We start from the raw sequence: 24,847 nt of genomic DNA on the forward strand, positions 1-24,847 counted from the left end.
TTTTCAAATGCAAATAGGAACCTAAACATACAGATTCACAAAAATAGGCTTTCCGTAGCAATTGGGAGCAATTTTAAAAATTCTGTCAAGACACCTTCAATCCTTTTAAAACCTGATTCTATCAGAGGATACAGTGAAAACAGAACATTAACTACACTTTCCTCCAGTCTTAACATCATATTCTGAATAATACTTCTTCCTGAGTGTATGACTAGCAAAACTATTCTGCCTTTAACGACAACAGATTGTATTTCTGTACATTGTTTTGCATATTGAGATGAGAAGCAAAAAATATGGCCAAATTAGGTTGGAAAATCCAGAACATCATGCACAAAACTGTTCATCAGAACTTAGCATCTGCCAGCATGAAAAATCATATATGATTAATTTATTTTTATGAATCTATATATTCCTGTAAAACTGCACAGCTTGCCTGCTTTAGCATATTAAGGCCTCAGGAGGTAAAGCACAGTAGTCATCCTTCACAATCAAAGTGTGTTTAACAAGATTGTTAAGGGAATTCTCTTAACATCCCCTCAGTAGCTGCATGGGCAACTGGTCAGCTAGTGAGCCATGCTCATGTTTTTACAGTGCCTGCCCCAGCCATCACCATCCTGCCCAACATCTGCACTTAACACTTAACATGCTTCCCCTTTCGGTGGCACAGGAACAGATTACACAAAATCAGCCTGGCCTTGGAAACCTCTGTGTTATCTGGTTTCACTGAGGTGAAAGTGAGGCCAAACCTGGTATATTTTACCTTATAGAAGCAGAATAAAGAACTGAGAGAAAAAAAAATAGAATCCTTTAAAATAGTTGTTCAGTATTTCAGTTGATTAGCTAACATTGCAGAAATGTTTTAAAATATACTTTAAAAAAAACCCCAAACACCAAAACCCATCCCAAATGACAAAATTCTTGAAATAGACAATATTGTCCTTGGAGCAAAATCCACTCTAATTTTAAGTCAAGGAAAATTGCACATTATGAAAAAGAAAGAATATACTAGGTTGACTTTTGAGCTGATATCCCTTCCTAGCTTATCCTCCTTGTTATCTGGAAGAAAATTTATTTTCCCTTCCCCTGCATGGAATCTGATATTCTCAACATGGAAGTTCAGAAGAGATGATGAAGTGTTAAAAGATTAAGGCATTATTATGTGTGAGTAAAATACAAGAGTCAAATTTAGAGACAAAATAGGGGTGTTACACAAAACAGGAAAAAAAAATAGACAGCTACCTTAGTGTTGGAATCCTGAAGCCTGGGAGTTTTGAACTTTCTGTGCTTTCTGGACTTACCCCCAAAAGAACACTGCTTTTGACCTGAGGCCTAAGAGAAAGCTTCCAAAATTGAGTGATGGAGTTGGAATCACTGGTGTATAGTTTGAATAGAAGTGTGTAATACCACATGGAAAAAGGTTTAGAATTTGAGGTTTTAGAATATATTAATGGGTATGGGACAAGATGGACTTTTAAGGTAGAAGTTTCTTCTTCCTTCTTGTTCCTTCTTCTTCTTAGTTTTAGGTGATATTTTTCAGTTGAATAGAAAATGCTGCACTGCAGGTCACGAGTGTTTAGTCATTGAGTCAAAAGTAAAAGTTATGTAGATGTTAATTTTTGATTGGACTGTTTAGCTTTAAAAGATTTTGTAGCAAGTGAAATGCACCTCCATTTTTTGCTTTTAGCTTGTTAGCACTCACTGTACTATAAATACGAATTAGTGAACAACTAAGTCCAAACACAAAACTCCGTCTCTCGTGCCTTCAATCCCAACTCTAACTAAAGAAAAAAATCGAAAATAAACACTAATACTTTACAGTAAAAATAGGAGTGCAGCTGCTGCAAGAAGCACTCACTGCAGCTTCCAGAACTGGTGTTGTGTGGGTGTTGAGGCCGGTGCCGAGGGATGCAGGTCAGGGATGCTGCTGGAGCTTGCGCTGGCTGCAGTGGAATCAGGGCTGTGCCAAGCGCTGCTCTCGCTGCCAGAGGCATTTGCTGTGTCTGCTGGTGCCACCTACAGTGAGCTGATGGCAGCTCCCATCCCCTTCCTTACTGCCTGCTCCGACTGCAGCACGCATTTCAACGAGCGAGAGGGAACAACGACCCAAAACGCATTAAAAATGCATTTAAAAGAGCAAAATAGGTCTTTCACGATACAGACAAATTGGCGTAGCAAATGAAAACAAAGCTATTCAGAAAAAGAAGCAGGCCGGCAAACAAGCAGGTAAAAAACAGGGAAAAAGATCAATGAGTACTCAAAGACTAGCCTAGTAAGCAAAATGCAAGCCAGATCATCTGGCTTTTGCTGACAGATATGCAAATTTTTAAAAAATGATTATTCAGCTTGTAGAGAGAGACAGAGCACAGATGGATAAGATGAACATGTACTTCTGATTTTGAATTCAGGCGTTTTTTATCTCGTCATATCTTCTTTTCTCCATTTCCAGTGCAATAACACCGTGTCTTTTGTTATTCTGTTACCCCTTTCTGCATGTGTTTGATAGATGGCAAACAGTATTATCAGCAGAAAAATGCAAAATGGAAACTCGGCAGCGAGAGTATCAAACAGATGTGTTTGGCCATGAAGAAGACATTGAGAAATCTGAGGAGTCAAAGCTTTGTCTGAGACTTATTTATACATTTCTGAGCACGTCTAAGCAGCTCATCACAGAGCAGTGCACAGTCTTAAACTAGAATGTCCACATCAAGTATGCAGTAAATTCTGGTTTCTGTGTCCAACACAGCAAATCTGTTTTACAGCACCTGTCTGGGCAGAATTAATGAGTTAAGCCCTGTCAGTGCTTTGGGACTCAGCCAGTGGCAGGTTAAAGCCATTCAAGCTACTCTCAGAGCTAAGGTGAAGTCCTGTCTACATCAGTACCTCAGACCTGCTCATGTTTCTCTTCCCACTCACAAAGCAAGATAACATTTCTTCTTTCATCTCATTGCTTATGTTTTCCATTCAGTCTGTTTAATTCAGCACAAATGATACCTTTTTGGAAGGCTGTCTTGTCCAGAACCTATGTGGCAGTGACATGACTGCAGCAGGGTTCAGCTGAGGCTTTCAAATTGTAGCTTCAAAAAAAGGCAACAGAAAGAAAATTATGTAAATATTTTAAAGGTGGGTGGAGGTGGCTCCCTTTGCTTAGATTTCTAGCAAGATGCCCTCATTTAAAGTTATCATTTACACATATCTATAACACAGATATAAGGTAGTAAAAGTTGGAGCTTGTGGCATCATAGATGATTAGTTTGGAAAGAGAGGATTTAAAGGTAAATTTCATCATGGTAGTATGATCCTAACACTGGCCTTTGTGTGGTGTTTGTGGCACTTATAAGGAAGTTCCATTTCTTCTCTCTAAAAATCCTGATTTATTTTCAGTAAATAGTGTGGAATTGGTGAATAACAAGGATACATGAAGCAATGTTAGCAGATGTGCTTCAGAGAATCACAAACTCATAGAACAGTTTGGAAAAGACCTCTATGATAATTGAGTCCAGATATTTGGCTTCATGAAAAATCTCTGATGAAGGTTAAGTTCGTCAGATATTAACTGAAAGAGAAGTGAGAACTGAACCTACTCTTCATTTCACTACTTACACACCTGAGGCTCCAGCCAAAACCTACCTCACATGGTTTGGAAACCAGAAAGAAGACAATGTCCCAACTTCCTGTTTTATAAGGCTTTGTACATGAGCCTTTTCCATCACACAAATCCTTTTGATTTCAGCCCACCTTAGTTTTCTGCACAGCTTTTCTCCCACACTTGTTCTTGTATTTCTTATCTTTTCCTGAGACTTTTTATTATCTTCAAATATTTTGCATAAGTTTTGTCAGATTAGCTGCCCACACTTGGAATGCCTTCATTGTCTTCATCTGCCAAGAATTCTTTCCTTGTACCAAGCCATTAGAGCCAGGACTCCTCTTCCCTTCAGTGCCTCTTAAATTATTGTAACACACTCTTAGCATTTTCCAAATACTTCTCTTGGGCCTCAGCCATTGTCTTGCCTAATACAGATCCCAATGGTCTTGAGGCAGAGAACATGTTTTACCCTCCTAAAAAGCCTGGTAAGTTTACAGCTTAGGAAAATGCTGGCTCATAATAATAACTCTGATATATAGATACATATATATATGTAATATACAGATGCATCGAAGATCAGCTGGCCAAACAAATCACAAGTCATGAGATAACAAACACTAATCACTGACTGCACATTTTGGCCTGTGCAAAACAGAACAGAAAGATTCACTGACTTGGGACTTGAAGAAACAGATAGATTTCAGTGGGAGAAAAAAAAGCCCAGACAAGTTAGAACAAGTTAGAATAATAACAAGTTGAAATAAGGGGAGGCAAAATTTGTACAAATAACTTAGGATTCTAAAAAATTCTGAGCCTAGGGCTAGTACCAATTAAACAGGACCAACAGCATTACATTCAAGTACAGGGGTTGTCTTTCAAATTTTATATTACTCAATGTTGCCTACCAGAAAATGGTATTTCCCAAGGTGATATAGAATTATTTGAAGCTACAACAATTATATTTGTGAGTGTTAGACACTTACTTGTGATGTTCTACTCAGGCTTCTCTATGATTTCAAAGATAAAAACAATTTCCTAAAACATGTACCTCGGGTGTGAGCTACCTCGGTGTGGAGGATGGGAAGGAGCAGACATACTAACACTTCAGAAGTATTTTAGGATTCTCACCAAAACCCACTGAACTATCATAAGAAAAAATCTAGGAAGTTTCTTGCAGAGACTTATATCTGTGTGTTGCAGTATGGTCTCATCCCTTAGATAAAATTGTTCCCATTATTCATATGATAGTTGCTAAATTAGGTGTGCATTTCTGTAAGCATTGTTTTTTCCAGGGATGCTCCATATACATCCCTGACTGCCAGTTACATTCCCTCTTGAGAGAAATGAAGCTATGAGTAATAGAGACAAACAGAGTGGAAAGTGGCCTGAAATGAAAATAAACATTAATAATCTTTAACCTCACGCTGATTCATTGACTCACACAAATCAGCACTCTGGGATTTGGTCCCTAATACCGAGACAGAACTCAGGGTATTAAGTCTTTAATCATAAAGGCACTTTAGCACTGTCTTTAGCGCTGGAATTAGAGTAAGGCCATGGCAGTGAGCTGGCAGCTCCTGCACCAAACCACCATTCTGAGGCTGGGCATTTGGGGTGGGTAACTCTGGGGTGCTGTCATGTTCCTGCTGCTCATTTCCACCTCATACGTGAAGGCTTTGGGAGGCTTGAGAGTGAAGCCACCAGTACACACAGAAACCTTCCACTTAGCCAGGAAGGGAAAGAGTGCTGGAGTAGAAGCTGGGAAAAGACAGGAAAGGCACCACTTTGATAGTGTCATCCAGCTCAGAGGGCAAAGAGAGCTGAGAGCAGGGAGCTGAGTGCAGAGGCTGCAGCCCACATCAGTCATCTGGAAAAATATTATGAGAAGACAACATATCATTTAATCCTTTCCTAACAGTAGAGTTTGGAATTGTTTAATGGTGAGTACTGGATCTGGTAATTTTCATATCCTGCAGCTCTCCCACTATTGGAAAGAGCTCTCAGATTCCAGATCTATGAGACAATAAAGGTTTACTACTGCTTTGATCTTTCTATTGCTGTATAATTTACATATTTATCAAAATATTTTAAACTCCCCATCTACCTGTGCTCACTTCTGTTTATTCATCCATGACAGATTTTTTGATTATTTTCAAAAACAATCAAAACCAACAGCCAATACCTTTATCTGTGTGTTTTAACACCATTTTTTCTAGAAATAAAAGCCACTCTACTACTATGGTATACCTCTCTGGCTCAAATATTGTTCATGAGCATCAACACTGTAGGAAAATATTTTTCTCACCATTACCTTTGAGAGGCCTCCCACTCTTCACTCTTCTTGCTGTTGAGTCAAATCTATTTTGCCCTGAAAAATCTCAATTTTCAAGATTCAACACTTCAGTGATCACACACTTAGAAGTACTCAGTCTTTAGATGGTAGGATGCCAATGAAGGGAGCAGCACCAGATGCTCAGAGTCCTCAGTACTGCTGAGCAGAACTCATAGGATGGCAGCACACGGCTACTAATACTTTACAAACATTGGTGATACTTGAGGTGAAGGTGAAACAAGTCTAAAACTTGTTTTTATAAGCAGGAGAATGAAGATACTGAATTAAATAGGCTGTAATTTGGGTGTTTATTTATTTATTACACAACGTTTAGACTGAGCTTGGAGGAACATGAAATTGAGTAGCTTCTTCAAAAAATAGTAAGTAAACAATGTGTATGGCCAGAAAATACTTCAGTTCCCTGCAAAAATATATTTTTAAAAATAAGTATAATGTTTCTAAATTTTGAATTTATTCTTGGACTATTACAGTAATCCCAATTTTAAAAGTCTGCTAGCGTGTCAGGTCAGGGATATAGTTGTATTTTAGGCTGAATATAATGTAAAATCCTGACACTGGACAGCAGAATGGATTTAGCTATGTGTTAGCAAACATCTGGAAAATAGTTTAAAAGTTCTGGATTTCAAGTCCAGCCTCTGAATGCAAAAAGAACTGTGGCAACAGTGCCTTTCTGGAGAATATTCTTCTTCATAGTGCTAATATGAAACTCCTGCCAGAACCGTCTGCCATAGTTCTGAATTGGTAATTTCTATATTTTAATTTAAAATTAGGAACAGAGCTGAAGCAGTTTCAGTGTGTCTCCAAAGTTCAGTCCTTCCAAGTCAGGGTTTTATGACTACTGCCTGTAGTAACCAGCTCTGGTTAGGGACTCCTGCTCATGCTACAAGACACTGCCTGGATTAGACCATTGTCTGATTGTCCCAAGACAATTCAACTGCAATCAACACACCAATGCTTGGAAAACTCCTCCAAAGACATGCCTCCTGTCCCCACAGCACCAGGAATATTTTTAGGGCACACATTTATGGACATTTTTGGCGAAAGGTAGACAAATATGATTTAGACATTGTAATCCTTCCATATCAGAGTAGCATTTTCGGGCTTATGTTCTTAAACTCAAGCTGGGGAGGGAGGCACCCAGAGAAAGGCGTGAGGACAAAAACCCCACAAATATTGCTTTCTGCAATTTTGTGATTAATTTCAAGTAAAGCCTCTCTCTGGTTTTCCAAAGCTGCCTCCCTCTACAGTATAAACCATATAAATACATAAAAATGTGAAATATGTTATAATGCATATTTCATAAATACCCACTGCTGAAATTTAACCTTTGAGGCTATTCTATCCATTTAAAATTAATTTAGGAGCTGCTTTTTGTATCCTTCCATTATACAGTTAATCTGCTCTAACCACAGAGATTAGTGTCATGGTCATCACAGTAAAATTAATTTTTTAACAATCCTTTATTTTTACCATCTTTTTTCACTGAAATGCACGTGATTCTAAGAAGGGCAACATAGCAGCTGATATGCAGTTATAATGAATTATATTTCCTCCTAAATAACTGGAAATGTGACATGTAAGCACTAGGAAGGTCTGAATGGGGAAAGAATAGCACCTGCTTTATGAAATAAATAACACTGAAGCCATTTTTTAAATCTACAATTTCTTTGCTTTTGTAAGGGAGATACCACAGCCAAAGATTCATTAGAAAGGTCATCAATCCCAAGTGGAATTCACTGATGAATTGCAGCATTCTCCCTGACATAGCATGTGATCTTCTTGTTACTCAGGAAAATAGAAAACCAAAAAAAAACTCCTTTTGAGCACATTTATATCAATATAGAGGAACTTTACACAGGAAAACATATGACACCCATTTAAGGAGGCAATGTAACAAAAGTCCCATAAAATTTTATTGCAGGATTGATTTTGTGTGTTTATATCTATTAATATGCTAAACATATCATGGCATTTGGTTTCAATACAGACTGAAAAAATAGGAAAGGCCAACAAGACCGAGGACAGCTTAGCATCAGAATTGCTATGGAAAAAAATAAGGGAAGAGGCAAACAAGCCAGATTAGAGTATTCTGAACACCTTTTGAAAGGTTACTCCTTTCAATTAGAAATTTTCCAGACTGTGACCAAGAAATCCTAAAAGCCATAGGGAGAGAAAGGTATGTCAAATTTAAAAAGTTTGTGATCTGCATACATTTTCAAATGTAACTACAGGAAGTAAGCATACCTTTGAAGAAGAATTATGACAACGAAATTTTAAAAAAATGAAATTAACTTATAATGTAGTCACAAAGTGTGACCTGCCTTTAGTCAGACCCTGAGTGTATTTCTGGAGAATAATGACAAGGGCTTGAAAAACCCTCAGGCCACAACGGCAGCTTTTATCCAATCCACTTTATCCATCAGTGCAGCAGCACAGCTTTGCTCCATCGTGTTTGTGCTGAAGGTCGCCTGGACCTCCCCCAGCCCTTAGGGCAGAGCTGATGACAGCTCCTCATGCAGTGCTGGGTCCTCTGATGGACACAAAATTTAAAAGGAAAACCTTTTCCTTTGGAGTAACCACCATCTGCACTAGTGGGGATTTTATCTTGGAGACCTGTGCTATTCATGTTTTATATCTGCTGTGTTGAACTCAATAGACTGTTACAAGGTTCAGCTCAGGGTTTTTGGCAGTAGGGCCTTTATTTTTAACTGTCAGTGCTGAGAGACATCTGTGCCTCCTCTGGTTTGCCTCCCTGCCTGCTACATTCATTTTAGTTCACTAAATAACCACTAATCAACAGCTGAACAGGACTTGCCTAGATACCCTAACCATAACTTGCATAAAACAGCTGTTAAGCATCATTAAGAAAAAGCAAAAAATTAAAAGTTGCTTTCAAGCTGTCTCTACCCTCAGAAATCCCAGGAGAGGTTGATGGGAAGCCCATTTCCTGAAAGCTGTTGCAGGTCCAGATTTCCTGAATTTGGTTCTTGAATTCATTCCAGGTGATCTCACTAATGGTGATGGATTTACTCTAGATTTGCTGATGGTGCCTTGAAGACATGATCTCATGGCTGCTTCGCATTCATTAGAAGTATTCATCAAATCCACAAACAAAAGGGACAGTCCTGCCTTCACTTTTACCTCCTCAGGGCTGTCTAAAAGACCCATCCTTCTGTTATTCCAACCTACCAGCTACCCCAAGCCAAATCCTGTTCATTTTCACGAGCCACACTCTGGAAATTAGTTCAAAGCAGCCACATCAGCTGTGATACTTCAGGAGCCACCAGGGGAAGCTCTTAGCAGCACGAGGAGCTAGACCTCCTTGAAACATTTTATGTGATAAAATTTAGTCTTCTTTTGCTCTGGAGAGTACCTGCTACCAGTTCTAGATACTTAGATGAAACAGGAATGACAAAATCTGACAGGTGTTTCCTTGTATCTTAAGCCTCATGTTTTGGAGTATTGTAATACTAAACTAGACCTCATTATTGCCTCACAATTGCTCAGAATAATATCAGTAAGTCATTAAATGAATTTCTGTTCATTTTAAACCATAGTCAATTTCTTCTCATACTGCTTTGCATCTTGATCCATGAAAACTACGTGGTAAATATTTTGCCCATATTAGAGGTGAGCAACATTAAAAATTGTCTGATGTCATGCTGAAAGCCGACAAAATCGTTTCAGCTGAAAACCACAAATCCCCAGAATAGCAGTATATATTTTGTGCAAAGAGAAAGCAGTGGAGAGGACAGGTTTGGGGCGGGGAATTATTTTATTTTTTATTTTTTATTGCTGTTCTCAATTTACTTCACTGGTCATGAGACAATATCCAAAGGTCATAATTACTTTGGGCTGGATATGATAAAAGTGGTCTCATGATGAAAGGTTTCATACTCTATAGCTGCTTAAATTATTTTACAGCTTGGCTTATGGTTTATTAAAAATAATAAAACAACACTACAGCAGTGCTATTAGAAATATTCATTGCACAGAAAACTTCAAATTAAATTGAATTATATGAGAAATCAGAGAAAAATCTAGAAAAACTTTAATGGACTTCGGGGTAAAATTAAGAATTTTATTTAAGCCTATGTTTTTTATCAAAAAGGGAAAAACTGAAGGAGGAATGATAGAGCATTTTTTGAAATCTCCCTGACAGTCCAAAAGAAATTCCTGGGCAAAGCAAGTTTGACATCAAGGCCACCCTTCCCCTGAGGCATTTTGAGCCTTTGTCTCTCTGACACTCTCCAGTCAGAAACTGAGCAAGAAGAGAGCTTTATTCCCTAAGACAGTCACTTGCAACACAGGATACAAAGCTTCCAGATCTTCTGAGACATGGTTATTACTTCCAAAAGCAGGCAGAGAATCCACAGGAGACTGACCAAGAGCAGTTGAAACATTAGCAGTGAACAAGATATTCTTTTGAGAAGTGAGAACTGAACCAGAGTGCTGTGTTTTGTATGTGTAAACAATATTACTTTGAGTATGTAAAATGTGAGCACTATTCCTAGTCTTTCTCTTCCAGCAAGTCACATTTATTTTGCTTTTTTTTGAGTACAAGACAAAATAATCCCCTTTGTTTGTGGTTTTGTTTTGTTTTTCTTTTAAAACAGAATGATCAGTTCAACTCCCAAATTACTGTTTTGGCATCAAGTATAGGAGCTTTTTTCCTAATTGGAAATGATATTTGTATTCTTATAGGTATTATTAGTCTGCCCAAGTGATTGCCAATGATTTGCATAGCCTTACTTGCAGGTTTGTCACCAGCCTGGAGTGAGTTTGTTGTCCCAGAAATAAGCTGTGTAAATGCTAAGAAAGCAGAGAAGACCATCTGCTGAAGCACACAGGATGGCTGCAGAATAGTTGCACCAAAGTGTGCAAAAATACCCCATAGCTGCAAAAAGGCAATGTCACTGCTGCTTCAGAGGTGTCTAAGCCTTTTGCTTCCCAGGAAGATCCCTCATCAGCATTTCCTGGCATTACACACAAGCCCAAGCCTTCTTTTTCCTCTCAGTTTATGCAGTTTACTGTGAGCCTCAGTCTTGAGACAAAAGCATCTTTTAAAGATGCAATTTTAAAGATTCAAAGAAAATGAAAGGAGGGACAATTGAGAAAAAATAGTCTTGTTCCTGTATTTTATAGTTTAGTTGCTGAAATCAAACTGAGTTGATTAACAAATTAAGTCTTAATGAACTTATTTTGAGGGGAATAAAAGTCCAGTAACAATAATAACAGAGTCTTTGGGAGGAGTATAAACAACAAATGCTAATTTTGTCCCCTTTCTATGACACCTAGTATTTAAAAATATTTTGACCTCATGAACGCTTTTAAAAAGATTAATAGGATTGATTTTTTCATATCTGTAATATGTTCAACATTTCATTGGTTCACAAGCAAATAAATTCCTTTTCTCTGCTATTTTCCTTAAATCACTTTTGCCTTCAGATCACAAGTTTGATTTTTTTGTAAATAAATTCCATTTCCATACCAAAAACTTGAAAAAAGCCCAAGACAAATGAGAAGAAAGCTTTTATCCTTTTCTTAAAAGACTTATTTTAATATATTAGGAAAATCAGAATTGCCATCTGAATAATGACAATAAATGATCTGCATTTTCAACCGTTAGGTGGAAATTTATTGTTCCAAGAGATATTATAAAGAAAGGGAAAAGGACATTAATGCTTGGAGTGTGGTTGGCTTTACTCATTCCCCTGCTGCAGTGCTATCTCAGGATAAGCCATTTTATCCTTTTGGGATAACAAGAAGAAGGCAGAGTTCATAAGATGGACATACCAGCAGTGACTAATGTAACTCTAATGAGAAAAATTCACAAAGCACTAAGTTTGTACAGATAAGCAAATAGTCTGTTTGGGCAGGGTACAGTTTTAGGGCAATAAATCTAATAAAAAGGTATTAGTACCTGGAGATATTACACAAAAATAGAAAAAAAAAAAGAAAAGAAAAAGAAAAGATGCATCAGGAATTAAAAACTTGGGAATTTTCTTCTCACAGTTCAATTCTCAACTAAGGTCACACAGCATATGCTCATTGGCTTGCATGGTTTCATTCTGTAATGTGTTATTTAATTTTGTAAGCAGATTAATTGACTTAGTTTGTCTCCTAGGGGTATACAGAAGTGGATAAATTTGGTACAGCTCCACATAGAAGTAGATAAACTTTTACTCTTGCCCACACGGCTGTATTTACTAACTCGAGTGACAGAGTTTGCATGCTGGTTTGCTCAGTCCATGAAAGACAATTCCAGACTTTTCTTACCACTACAGTCACATTTACTGACAAGCTTCTAGGAATTTACTTGCAGTAGTCAGAAAAGCTGTGATACTACTCCTATTGTAGATATTTGGTGTAATTTTCATTTTACACCTTCATAAATCTGAAAATAAGATATAGTGTAAGAGCAGTTATAGAAGAACCCATCTCTAAGGGATCCAATTCCCAACTAGTTTGATATCACTTTCGAAACACCTGGATGTCCAACATTTTGGCTACCTTCTTGAACTTCTGACTGAATTCAGTTTCATGTCATTTAGGTTTCTAATCAGCAGTTTATCTTTTTAACTGTCAATGGCTGCCTGCTAAAGGTTTTTTATCAGGGCACAAGCTGTTAAACACTAAATCATCACTGCAACACATACCTTCCTAAACCTGAAAGTACTTAGTGAGGGAAGAATTCATTTGGTTTCCTTTCAGCAATGCAGAATTTGCTGAACTAAAATGCTATCCTGGCTCTTTAAAAAAACTTGATAATTTTCCATCAGGTTTAATGTATATTTAATTAGAAAATAATTGTTTCCTTACACAAATTTCAGCTCAGTACCGAAGCTAAGTTATTCGCAGACATAAATAAAGAGACAAGGCCCCAGAAAAATCTTAGAGCACGCAGAGAAAGCAAACTCAGGCAAGCATATGGGTCCTGACATGGGTGCAGAGGGGAAACATATGGCTACGCTCGCAGAAGAGATTCACTGCATCCTTACATGTTTCGAGTAGAAAAAGGAAAGCAGTTTGAAAACAAGCTGTGCATTTTGTTGCACACAGCCACAGAGGCCTCCTTCTCTACAGTACTTAATATTCAATTATATTACTGCAAATTAGGTGTCAATGACAAGGAAAATTCTAGAAATAGAGCACTATGCACTTCTGTCATCTATGTACAGAGCAGAGTAGGCCAGATGTCCACTGGCACCAAGTGACCAGCTCCAGGGAAAGCAGCAGATAATTTCTGGATGGAAAACAGAAGACAGTTCTCCCCTCAGTTTGACAGAAGGCACTGTGATGGGAAGGAACATTGTTTGAACACTGCCAGAATCTCCAGCTTGCTCCCTGGACAGCAGCACTGATTGGAAACACAGATATACATGGAAAAGACTCAGAGAAATTTTAAACTTTTAATGAGATTTATAGCATGTGCTGCTGTTTCAGTGGCTATCTTTTTCTGGATAAACAAATAATTCTCTTCAAAACTGTAATTGTGCAAGGCTTACATCCTCTGGGGACTCTATTATCCAAGGTGTTATTGCAGTACCTAATGCAAATGAAACACCATCAATAAATAAAACATAGTTTTACTAATATTTCAAATTGGATCTCTTTGACATCTGTTTCAATCGATTTATATTCACATCAGAATTCACATGTATTTCTATAACATCCTATTGCTTTAATTCTAAGCATTTCAGATAAATTAATTAATGTGACTTCCACAATGATCTCTCCCAGATACATTATTTTCTAACATTTTGCAGATGTTAGATTGGGGCACCAAGGCTAAGAAATATGACTAAAGCCCAGTAAAACACACTGAACAGGAAAGATAATAATTCCTATTTCCAAATTTAAGGCTAAATGCTCAATTGAATACAGGTTTTATTGGGTTTTGCATCTTCCTGGATATAGGGTAGAAGGTCCTTAATTAAATGCTTAAAACTCGAACTATCTGTGTGTCAGATAGGTTCTCTTTCAGCATACATTACTTGCAATATCTTTATATTCCCTGGAAAAGACAAAGTCTGTTTGTACAAATATTTATCAGATTACATAATGCACCAATGCAGCAATTAGAAAAATTGCAAGCTGCTCTATTTGAATATTTTAACCTCATAATAATTCATTGACATAATTAACATTAAAAAATCAGAGTAATACATTACACTAGTGTTACTATTACTGTTTCTACTACTTCATTTCAGAGAATTAATTATATCCATTATCTTGCTGCCGTTATGAACCTGTCAAAAGTTTCAGGAGGCAAATCAAATTTTCCTTTTTAATAATACAAAATTATCAAGTCCCTAAAGTTCCACCAGTAACTGCTGTTGTATATTAGAGGTAGGTGGAGCTTTTTGAAACTGGCTGCATATTTCCCTTTCAGCCATGTATTTGGGAGTGTGCTGATGTGGAGAGCTGGTCCCTCCCAGCAGAGGGGACAGCTGTGCCCCTGCAGATGCAAACCCAGCACACCCTCCTGGCCAGAGGAGCTGCACAGCTGCCTCTGGGGTGCTGTGCCAGGGGAACACTGGAAACACACTTCTCCTTCCTGCATCTGGGAAGATTGCAAAGGAATGGTAAGTTCTGGACTTTTATGTGCAGTCACTCCCAAATACAGAAATCCACATTGAAAGGAGACATGAGACCTTGGAATCGTTCCCCAAGCTAACAGAACTCTGTGAGAAAAAACTGGGAGTGTTCACAGGGTTGGCTCTATTGATCCATTTGGCAGCAGACAAATTCTGACACTCCTCCCTGAAAGTACCTGTTGAGAAGGCACTGTTATTTGAGGCTTTCTTCAGGGGAGAATGATCTAGCCCAAAGTAATTATGTGCTCCTATCAGCTTCTAGGGTTTAGTTAAAAAAACAATTTTCTAACCAACTACTCTTTAATTTAGAGAACACAAACAATCGTGCAAACAATTTTGTACCTAAACTAGTAGTGATTCTGAGATATATGGCTTTATTTGGAACTTAACCTACTTGCAACAAGAGAATTTGGCCTTTTATATGGGTGAAATTTTGTTTGAGATCACTATTCATGTGATCCACTATACCCTCACCCCTCCAGGGAAGAATTTAACTGTGTGGATTAGAGAGCAATACGAAACTAGTTTTACTTTTCAATCCAAATCAATGAAACTTCAGATACAAATCTAGTTAGCAAAGAAATTGAACACCATTTATATTTTAAGACCCTGCCTTGAGGTTTTTCATTAGACCCTGTACTGGTGTTTTTCATTACAGTAGTATAAATGTAGTTGCACTTTACCCAGATTTATGAGAATATCACAGAGCTCAACTTATTACAATTAACATTCCAATTACATTTCTAGAAGTGTTTTAGAAAGGCCATTTAGAATGCTTTGACAGGAATTTGATGCACAGTTCACTACCACAGCAAATCATACTTAGAAAGAGAGCTGGAAATTGTACATGCTTTGAATCTTACAAACTGATTTTGGCTGAGCAGTCACAATGGTTACCTTCCAGAAAATTCAAGAACAAATTGTCAGTGTATGTTTCACCAGCTTTCCCTCTCTCTAAGTGGAAAATACAACTCAGCAGACAGAAAGTGGCATGTATGTAATTGTACTCACATGCACTTTAACCACACTGCCATCTCCACTGATGTACTCTCCTTACACAGCTCATTTGCAGCCTTGATTGAAAATAATGAAGAGCTAACATACACAAAATGCTTCAGAATGTTCTATACCTTATCCTTTATGTTGGGCACTGAAATTTGATCTACTGGCTATTATCTCTAATTATGCCCCTGGAGTTCAAGAGAGAATGACACAGCGTGAAGTGCACCACTGAACCACACTGAGCTCTGCCTTCAGCTCAGCACTGGTGCCAAGCCCCAGACCCGGGCTCCAGCTGGAGAACGAGGTGTTTGGATAATTGGGGCAGGCTGTGGAGGAATGCTGGAAGCTGTGGCTCAAGGCCAAGGGGCAGGGGCTGCCTCCTGCCCTGGGCTGGGGAGTGACAGGGGCTCACCTGTGGGGAGTGGGCTGCAGTTGAGTTACAGACATGGAATCACTTCTGTGTCTTCACACAGAAGACTTCTCAAGCTGGAGAAGATATTTGAGTGCAAATGCTAACCCTGGTTTTGAACACCTGCATGTTTTTTGAGCACTTGGGGCAAAAGAGTTTTGGCAGAAAGCAAATAGATTACAGCCCCAGGAAGGGTGAGTGAAAAATCAACGTGAGTTTATACCTTGCAAGAAACCAATGATGCAAGGAGGGAAAAGCAGCTGGAAACTGTATTTTAACAAACACGGGCGACAACTCACAAGACATGGAAGCTGGAATTTGTGACTTCTATCAGCAGGAGAAATTCTCCCACTCTTCCCTCACATCTGAATGTAGAGGATCAGTGCAGTTCTTGGCAGTTAATAGCCAAGGAAAGGGAAGAGAACAAATTTCATGAAACGAGGCTTAAAAGACATCTCAGTTAGTAATGACCACCAAGAACCCTCTCTTCTCAGCTATCACTTGAACTTCCAGCCCCAGCATTTTGCACTTTGCCAGCTGCCCTCTTTACTGAGCAGTCAGTACTGGGTTTCCTTTCAGTAAGGAACCAAATCCTAAAAACCCTGCATAATTTTAGGCAGTCTAATAACATTATGCTATTGTACATAGAACACTTGGAAAATCCTTCATGCACCCAGCTACTTCCCAGTCTGAATGTTTAAAGGATTTCCCAGCTCAGCCATGACTTCTCTTTTGAGAATGTATTTGATTCAATGTATTTGATATTTTCACATGTGCCTTTGATTATTGCCTTCGTTGCTGTTCTAGTTTTGTTTTTCTTGTTTTTCACTGAGTGAGCTTTTAAGAAAATCTGCTAATTCATAATGTGAAAGGATTTTAGCAATTTCCAGAATTTGCCTTAAAGCCAACACTTGATTGGAGTCATACCAAATTACATTAGGCCTGATACATAGCATGTGCCTGACATGCATGGATCATTTCCTCCTTTGGAGTTAACTCTTGGCTGGCGTGAGTTAGTGCCACTGAAGAATAACAGCACTACACCAATTCCCAATTTCCTGTTCTTTAATGGTGCATAAGTTAAAAATAATACAGTCATCTACTTAGAGCAATGCAAAACCAGTGCATGATTGTCCAGATTTATCTTATTCCATTCTGAGCTGAGATTCACATACCCTCTATGAACCATGTTCTTAGAACTTAAGTGGTTTATCTGCTCTCACCTCACCACATTATGTATATGGAACCATGGAAGCATCTATTCTTACACATTAGTGGGAAATCTGAATGGATGTAAATATTACATGATATAACTCACTTTAAATCAGGATGTATTTCAGGGGAAATGCCATTCACAGAGATTCTCTAATTGCCTTAGAGAGTTAAAAGATTGCCCTGTGGATTTCCTCACTCAAAACCTTTGAGTATTTCCCATGATCTGCTGCTTCATTTATTCATGAAAAACTAAAGAACACTAAATTTTCAAAATTAGACTTAAATGAGCCAACAACATAACAAGACAGAGTTATTGACTGTATTTAACTTCAACCTACGAGTTTTACTGCATGGTTAGGAAGGGCACCTCCACGATGTGAGAAGTGACTGTTTCTGAAGCATTCTGCCGTGTCCCCATGCCAGGATGGAAGCTGGACCTTTCCCATGAGTTTTTGTCCAACTTTCATCTTTGTAAAGACATAAACAACAGTGAAGCTTTATTCCTAGCCACTCCTACCATAGTGTGAAGTGCCACCTCAGGCATGCAATTTCCCCCATCCTCTTGTGGCCTTATTCCACCAGGCATTTCAGCACTGCTGCTGCAGGTCCCGTGCCCTGGCTCTGCTCTAGGAGTTGGCAAGAGGCCCTACTGAAATCAATGGCAAAATTATTCTTTCATCTGAAGCTCCATATGGCAATATCCAGCTGATTGCCAAAAAGAGAAATTATTCACAGCTATTAGCAACCTTTTCTCCCACCAATTTTTTTTCAGTTGAAATATCTTGTCTTTTTTATTCTTTTAGCTCCCTATAAAACCGTAATGATACCAAAGTTATAGTGAAAATGCATAAAGGTGTAACATCACATAGGTAATTATGCTTTCTTTAGAAACTAAGATTCACAAATAAACATAATTTGAATGAAGCACTGAGAAATCAAGGTCTCTTTGATTAATCTATTTATATTTAGAAGTCTATGACTGATGTGTTATTTTTTGAATGTCAAAACTTTTTTTATATTAAGGTGAAAATACATGCATATACAAGCAGCATTCATTATCTCTGGATAATCAGCACAGGAAGAGACCCTGAATGTCAAATTCACCTGTGAAATTAAGAGAGAAAGTTTCAAAGAGAGAGCAAAACAAATCTGGTATGACAGAGCATGACTGACACCTGATCATGCACTGATGGGTTCACATCTCAGTAGCAAACAAAAATATAATAAAAGTGCAGCACAGTGTGGAAAGAAATAGAAAGACTTTATGTGTAGTGCTAATGAGAACAAATAACCTTTCGAGTACTGAGCCCAGAGAGGAATAGGTTGAGCCATCCATTATTCAAAAAACAGCCAGCCCAGTCTTCTTAGGAATGGCTTTATGAATACACCAACAATGTCTGTATTGCTCCTGCTTTTCCAGAAATGCACCTTGCCATAAGTTCTAGTCCTTACTAGGAATGTTATGAGCCAGAATTTGAATTCTGTTTTTAATAACAATGACATAGTAGGTTTAATGGAAATGCCTGGTAAAAATCTCATAGCAATAGAGGTCCATCAGACTGGCAGTATGAAAAAGATGTCAGGAAGTTATCATCATATTTAAAATAACCTAGAGGCTGTTCTTTCACTAGCTTAAGCCGTATGTTTTTATAGATTTGTATAATAATAATAATAATGATAACGATAATAATAATAATAATAATAATAATAATAATAATAATAATAATAATAGTAAAAAACCATGGCAATATTAACATTTTTAACACTATTATATTAACATTATATTATTTTAACACTATTGTATTAATATTGTTAACACTATTTCCTAAAGACTGCACTCTTGTAATAAATAAAATAAAATTCCATTTGATTATAGATTTAATAATGAAGTAATAAAGTTTTATCTTTATAGACTGAAATTAATTAATTACTGTGAATGTATATTTCACAGTCCTTAAGTATTGAAGAATAAATTACATGTGATTGGCACTTAGTCTTTGATATTAGAATTTTGGAGTTCTGAGTGAAGGAATCTGCTTTTCACAAGTTCTACAAAGCCATAGTGCAATGGCAAGGTCGTAGTTTAGAAAAGAAACAAATAGGAATAAATGAGTTTTTCCATATGAAGAAAAGCTTTATGAAGGATCTGAGAAATGTCTGTAAGTACTGTACCAGTTTGCAGTTACAGTTTTTCTAACTTCAAATCTCACAGAAGTTATAAGCTAAATCAATGTTTATTTGGACGTGTTATCTATATTGCTGGCAGTGCAGTAAATAATCTTATAACAAATGCACTTACATGACCTTCTTTTTCATGTCTAAAACACAGGGAAATAAAGACTCAAGAAAGAAAATGTGCTAATCCTTTCATATTGTGACATGCACACAACAATAACCACAGGCAGAATAAAAGCCAAATCCAGAATGCATGCTCACATCACAGTAGGACATGGACAAAATCGAACAGCATGAATTAACTTACTACCATGTCACTGCTTCATTATGCACTAACAAATAAAATTTTTAAAGCCATAAAACAGAACAATTGTTTACCCTGTTACAAATATAAAAACAAACCACCAAACATAAAAATGTTTATATTTCTATCTTAAAGCTCTTCTTTTTTTAATGCTATACTAAAAACTGTAGGAACAGATATTTTAAATAAGTCCTCCACAGAGACTGTGAAAAAAACCCACTTGAATGAATGGGGGTAAGGGGTGGGGGTGGGCAGGGAGAAGAAAGGGAAAAGAATTCCAGCAGATCACTCCATTCCAAAACCTTTGGATAAGCACGAAGCCTCATGGATGACAAGATAAATAAAGTGTAACTCAACTCCTCTGTAAGCACTGAACATCCTCCTAAATTGAAAAGCTATATTAGATTTCAATACCCTTTATTTTGGAGAGAATTCAACAATACAAAGACACAAACAAAATAATATTCAGCAATGAGAATCTTCACAATGTGCAGATGTAACAAGTGTTGCTATTTGACCTGCATGAATCTAAAGGTCATGTTGAATTCTAGTACTGAAGATTTTTATACTTGAAAAATATCGAAGAATGTTACAGTAGTTTTTTTGCAGATTGCCAACTACAGATTATTTCAGCTTGAAATGCAAAAGTAACAAAACTCTATATCCTTTCCATTTATGCTCATACTTACCAAGAAATTATTATACTTCTCTGTATATTCTTTTCCTCTTATGTGTAATTGCAGTAATTTAAACAAACAAACATAAAATCAAACATAAAACCCCCAACGACAACTTTGAAAAAATCTCCTAGTGGATATAGATTTGCCATGACATAGAAACAGAAGCTTTCCTCTTTTCTATTTTAATTTTGATGCTACAGGATGTTGTTGTAGATTAGCCTTCTATGCTTATAAGTATTTTTAAATTAAATTTGTTTTCTTCCATAAATGTGCATTTCTAGACCATGAGCAAAATACATGCTGGTCCTATTAGTACCTTGAGTCTCACCATAAAAGATTTTTATATGTCTTCATGAGGGAACTTTTCCCTAAAATTTGCCATGTTATCAATGAAGAGAATTGTAAAATTTATTCGAGTAAGAAGCTTATCTTTGGTTTATAAAGAGTATTGTTTATGTTCAATAGTCCATTCTTTCCACACCTGTCTCCTTTTTACCTCTTCTCTCAGTCCTAAAATATTAGGCATTCATTTGCCCAAAGGAATTTTTTTCAGCTGCTTTTTCTGAAATTGTGTTCCTCATGAAAATGTGGCCTACATTTCTCTCTTAGATGTATGCACTTCCATTTCTCTGTGCTAAGATACAGTTAATTCTTTAATTAAATAATTCTTTCCCAGATGGCTGAAGTCATATCTAGGGGATAGTTACAGCCCAAGATACACAGCAGCAGCAGCTCTCCTCCAGCACAGGAAAAATTCTCATGCGAAAAAATTCCCCCCTGAATATAACAGGAGCACAAAGAGCTGTTCCAAATTCCACTGATTTCAGCATGAAATGGATTCGGCTCAGGAGACCTAAAGAGAACAACACAATTTCAATTCTCTGGGTATCATAAGGAAAGTGGGAAGTGGGGGGGGGAAGTACTGCTAATGACAGTGTGGGAGTAGAGCAATTGTTTCCACAACTCTCAAATCAAAGCGCACTAAATTATGTTTCAGACTGGGAAAAGCCTGAAACTGTAATGCAGAAAAGAGAGGTTTAATTTTATGTATCCAGGTCTTATCAAAACAAAAGGAAAAAATTCTAAACATGAAAACTCTAACCACACATCAGTCCCAAAAATCTCTTAAAAAAAAATCTAATGAATGGTTTTCATGGTGGAAATTATCTTTTTATTACTATTGTGCTACAAGGTTCTAGCTATGATGTACATAATGTATATTTCTTCGTGTGAAGCTTGACAAATCCTCTAGATTACCTGCACGCAAGTTAATATACCAAATAGTTTTAGAACATGCATATGCATTTTGCCTACAAGTCTTTGATAGAACCCCTTTGGTTTTTTTCCTTCCTTATGTTAGAAGCTACACTTAAAGGAATGCACAAATGGTGGAATACCAGGTTTAATCAGACCTGCTGTTTTCAAACCTTCTTGGTTGAGTGCTTACATCTAGTGCAACCTTTCTCCTTTGCTCCTTCCTTTTCCACTCTACAGTCTAAGAAACTGTAAAAGCATCCAAGAAATGATAATACACAGTAACGCTGTTTGCCAACATTTCTTTTAGAGATGAAACAGCAATTTAAAACAATAACTGAAATTATACTGCAACAGAATGTAATTAGCTACAGCTACAGAAAAAACACAACCTCTAAAAATGTTACAGACACAGGATTATTGTGATTTGGGCATAATGGGGCATAGCTGAGGCAAATCTATACATCTCTAAAACTGATTTATAACGTAGTAAAAGAGATTCCAGCTCTATTTTCCCCAAAACTCTAAAAAATCCTCCACAAATTACTTCCTAGTGTTCACACTGTACTAATATGAGTGCCACATGCCACATTTGATTACTTCACAAACCAAAAAGAAAAATAATTAATATATTATTTTCCTCCCTCAATTAAAAGAAAAAAAATCTCCAGGGGATTTGCTCAGATTAGGTCCATCCCCGTGACAAAATTAAACACATCTTAAAGGGGAAACAACTTCACCCTGCCCATCCTCCACTACAAGTTTCCTTTTTCAATAATTATTCCTCCCATGATAGGTTTAACAGTGTGCATGCTTGCAGATGATTTTCCTGTACTTTAGGGCTTTCATTCTGTCCACAGTTGAAACAACACCCACAGTAACCTCAGTGACTGAGCAAAGGACAGATCCTACTGGTGCTTGTTCTCCAGTCCCCTGCTACACCTAACTCTGTGTGCTGCTTTGGCACTAAAGACAACCCAAGGAAGAGATTTTTAATATGAGGAGCAGCTAGGCTTCCTCTATCTCTGACAAAAACCAATCAGTGATTGGTTTCGAGGACTGACAACTGGTTAGACCACTGAAAGAGATGAACTGCTTAAACCACGGAAAGACATGATTCTGTGAGATTCATTTAAAATGAACAAACCCCAGGAAAGTTTTTGTTCGTGTCTGGCCTTGCTCTGTGCATGGCCCTGAGGTGTGGTTGGAGCTATTACTCTGTGGCCTTTTTCGGCTGTCACTGCACTCTGAGGAGGCAAGGAGGAGGGGGAGGTCTTCTGCATAGGATAAAAGAGAATTTATTACTCTGGGGAATCTGGGGGGCAAAAGACAAAAAACGCGGCTGTGCAGCAGCTGAAATATGGGGGAGGTTCAAGGGGAGGGTACAAACCATTAGCAAATTGGAGAAATTCTGGAGAGGGGTAAAAGGCAGGGTTCATAAAAGTATTGTCCAATGAGGGTGGTGGGGGGGAAATTGGGTCGCACAGGCTGATGAAAGGTGGAGTTTTGGGGGAATTCCAAGCAGGGGGTTGGCACAAAATAGGATTGACAGGGCAGCTGGGCCCACCCTGCTGCCCACACGGCCTGAGGGAGAGAACAGAGCAGGGCCTGGGGGAGAGAACAGAATGGAGCCTAGGAGAGAGAACAGAGCAGGGCCTGGGGGAGAGAACAGAATGGAGCCTAGGAGAGAGAACAGAGCAGGGCCTGGGGGAGAGAACAGAATGGAGCCTAGGAGAGAGAACAGAGCAGGGCCTGGGGGAGAGAACAGAATGGAGCCTAGGAGAGAGAACAGAGCAGGGCCTGGGGGAGAGACAACTGGGGGAAGAGAACAGAACACTAACAGGGCCTGGGGGAGAGAACAGAACAGGGCCTGGGGGAGAGAACAGAACAGGGCCTGGGGGAGAGAATAGAACAGGAGGAAAGGAAGACTATCAGCCTACAGCTGGAATTGAATGCAGGAAACACCAGAAAACAGCCATGGAGCCAGAAAACTCATCTCTGCTTTCTGGCTGAGCCCTACAATCCTAGCCCAGCCCCAGCACAGCCTTGAAGACTCTTTATTGTAAATAGCTCTGGCTGCCACCTGGAAGAGATCTCAGGACCATCCTCTGCCCAGGCAAGGTATTAACTCTCTCACTGCCCAGAATGAGGCTTGCAGACACTTTGTTCTCTCTCCTGAATGAAAGAAAAGGACCAAGATGAAGATACACACAGAAACAGCATGAAAACACTGAGGTGAGACAAAGGGAAGAGTCAGGTTCCAGATGAGGGAAGGAGCAGAGTTGTGGACTAAAATTTCTCTTTTTTTAGCTATGGAGAAGAGACTCTTGTTTCCCTATAACACGTAGAGATTATGGGGTAGATGAATATTTTAATCGTAGATATGAGCAGATGCATTGGTGCTAGAGTAAGCAGATGTTGAAATGGCTGTGATTCCATAAGCGTGAATAGAGAAGAGATGAAGATCCCTGCTGTCACTCAGGGAAGAAGAAGAAAAACCTCTGTTTTCAAAGATGAAGAGAGGTTTTGTTTGAACTGTTATAATCCTTAAAGTATGCTCCTTAAGTTGATATGGTCCTCAATAATAGTTGTGGGAAAACTATTTATTGTGGAAGGGATTTTTTACATAATGATCAGATTTCTATTCTCCCAGGCAGCTGATCACTATGACATTGAGGCCAAGAAAAAACTGTTTCTTATGGAAGAAAAAAATCTCCATAGACTGAAGAGAAGTCTCCTCTTCCAAATAAATTGGTGAAAAACTTTTTTTTTTTTAAGGATAGTAAATTGATTGATTTGTTTCTGTACATTGCCAGTCTGAAAGAAAAGAAGTTGTGGGTGGAGCAGAAGTGTTCTGAAAGTTTTATTCTGTTTTTTATTCTTTTTCTTTATAGTTTCTAGTAATAAAAGTTTTCTTTGTACCCTTCAAAGTTTAAGCCTGTTTTGCCTTCCTCCTAATCCTATCTCACAGCAGGAAATGAGTAAATAATTCCAGTGGGTGCACTGATGATTTGGCCAATCCTACATCCATGACATAAATTGGTGCGTTGGCCAGGAAATCTCAAATTGGGGAACCAAAACCACTACACAAAATTGGTGTTTCCACCTGGTTAAATCAAAACCACGACACTCTGTTAAATGTGGCAGATTCTAACAGGCTCTTGAAATTTCTCTGAAAGACAATTTTATATCCTCAGGGCTGGTATACCAGTAGGAATGAAAGAGCTAAATGCCAATTTGCCACATAATGAGAGAAGTATGTTTTCAGAAGA

General features: G+C 38.0%; 1 long non-coding RNA gene across 1 annotated transcript in view; it reads right to left on the reverse strand.

Annotated features, from left to right (window-relative positions):
* LOC148222994 (uncharacterized) overlaps positions 1–24,847 on the reverse strand; it is a 241,758-nt gene that overhangs the window by 12,692 nt on the left and 204,219 nt on the right. The window lies entirely within an intron of this gene.

The sequence above is a fragment of the Sturnus vulgaris genome, chromosome 8, assembly GCF_052056855.1.
Source record: "Sturnus vulgaris isolate bStuVul1 chromosome 8, bStuVul1.hap1, whole genome shotgun sequence".
Lineage (NCBI taxonomy): Eukaryota > Metazoa > Chordata > Aves > Passeriformes > Sturnidae > Sturnus > Sturnus vulgaris.